The sequence below is a fragment of the Austrofundulus limnaeus genome, unplaced genomic scaffold, assembly GCF_001266775.1.
Source record: "Austrofundulus limnaeus strain Quisiro unplaced genomic scaffold, Austrofundulus_limnaeus-1.0 Scaffold88, whole genome shotgun sequence".
In the NCBI taxonomy this organism is placed as follows: domain Eukaryota; kingdom Metazoa; phylum Chordata; class Actinopteri; order Cyprinodontiformes; family Rivulidae; genus Austrofundulus; species Austrofundulus limnaeus.
In genome coordinates, this window is record NW_013952490.1 from 962,590 (window position 1) to 964,709 (window position 2,120).

General features: G+C 49.4%; 1 long non-coding RNA gene across 1 annotated transcript in view; it reads left to right on the forward strand.

The window, feature by feature from the left end:
• The window catches only part of LOC106520135 (uncharacterized), a 3,521-nt gene extending 1,401 nt beyond the window's left edge, over window positions 1–2,120 (forward strand). Inside the window, exon 2 of the long non-coding RNA XR_001310509.1 lies at window positions 1,808–2,120. This is a non-coding gene — a long non-coding RNA (uncharacterized LOC106520135). The remainder of the gene's footprint in view (window positions 1–1,807) is intronic.

Sequence of the window (2,120 nt, forward strand, 5' to 3'; positions counted from 1 at the left end):
GTGCTGAAGCTGGCAGGGGGTGGAGATCAGCCATGCTGAGGTGTATGACTGTACCCTCTGGCAAATGTGAGATCTTGTCACAGCCACCACCAACGCTGCTCTGAAATCCCCCGTCGTTGCCTCGCCCCTCTGCGCCGACAACCCCCCCACCTTCACCGTGCTCCTGGTTCTGGGCTGGAGAGGGTTTTTTTTTTTTACTGAGACCAGCAGTGATAGAAGCAGATGAAACGGAGAACAACGGGAGTCTTGGTCGCCTGACCTTTCACCAAATTCCCTCACTTTTCCATTCCAGTGGTCGCAGCCCAGACCAGCTGGGGGGCAACGCTGCCTCAGTGCGTGCAAATCTGCCTCTCTGTCTGCCTGTCCTGGGTGTCCTGACGTCTTGGTCGAGTCTAGACCCAGCTTAGCTTTTTGTGTCTTCTTCTGGTTGCATTCTGATCAAACTGTGTGACTTCTTTTTTGCCACAAGCTTTGTTGGAGAAAAGACAGCAGTGAGCAAAACGGAGATAAAAACAGCACAGAAGGATTAACGGAAGAAGAGGAGGAGGCTTGTAGAGGATACGAGCATGAACGTTAGCTTTTCACTTCCCTTAGGTGAGCAACACCCTGACTGGAGTGTTGTGATATCTGGAGCCTCTGTGCCCAGGCTGTCGTCTATCGCCCCACCACCACCACCACCTCTTTGACACATGAACTCAGCTTGTCAGAGCTGTTTTCTACTTGTCTCTAGGTTCAGATGCAACTTGTCCCCTGATCCTAAAAAAAAATAGGCTTTTGTGTCTTCACGCAGTTCACCTGGTTCGTTTCAACCATCCACACGAAGCAAAGGTAGTGGTGCGTTTTGTGTGGTGAGGAGATGGGAGATTAATCGGACTGATGTAAACGAAGGATCACTAACATCTTCACACGCGCCTTCTCTTTTGGCTCAGGGCTCGCTTGGAGGCAAACCCCCAAAAGCACACGATGCATCGCGTGTTGCCTTAAAACGCCTCACCACTGCATCTGTTCTACTGTTCCCCCCATCCCTTTTTTTTTGCACGTTCTCTTTAAAACTTTGTCGGTGTTCTGCCTTTTTTCCACCCTCTGTTTGCCACCGTTTGAACCTTGACAGATAGGCTGTGACGAATTGTGACCACACAGTCGCAGGTACAGTTTAGCACATTCGTCGATCTTCTCCTCAGCAATTTGTTTCGTTGCGCGGAACAAGCTGATTTTTCACTCCGCATGAAGCATACATCTTCGGTGTCAGCCCAGTCGGCTCTTTATATAAATATGTTTTCGTATGATGTATAATCAGCCCCGGTATGGATTTTCTGCAGCCGTTTAATCGAGGACTTCACACCTTGCTGACACAGGGTCGATGCTGTGTCACAGTCATTATAGCAGTAAATTGGGCCAAGCAGGGTTAAAGGTCACTTTCCTCCGTGCCCCCTGACTCTCTGACGGGAAGGTCGCGCAGGCGTGTTCCGGATTTACGTGCCAGCTCGTGTGTGTTTTCACATCTTTATATCAGGCAGTGAGGAGGTGGACTGTGAGGAGCGGAAGCTTTGCTTGCACGCTCCTATTTGGGTCTTATCGATGGCAGGGTGGTGGGGGTGGAATGGTGTTGAATTAATTTCACAGTGCAGATTTCGAGTGGGATGTGAAAATGACACTGGTTTAATTAAATGTGTGTATTTTAAATGATTCATCTGTATCAGGGCATGCCAGCTGCTTAGAGTTGTTTCTCCTTTTTTAGTTTTTAATTTTTTTTGCAAAGTCCTAAATCTCCTTTTTTCCTCTCGCCCTGCTTTGTGCTTGGTTGCAGAACCGGAGCTCTCCCAGAGTAAGGCTGGAGCTGCCGCCACCGGAGCTGGAGGAGGTGGGAGCAGCGGCGGGAACCACCTGCAGTGCCTGTCCGTCCACTGCACCGATGAGCTGGGGGACAGTAAAGGCCGAGGGGGACCCGTCTCCTCTTGGCGCTCGCTCCATTCTGACATCTCGAATCGTTTTGGGACGTTTGTCGCAGCTCTGACTTGAACAAAAACAAAAGGGAATAGAAAAAAACTGAAGAAGAAACAGGTCTGGAGAAAGAAGTATGGAGAATTAGAAAACCAGAAAAACAACCTCAGAGACTTATT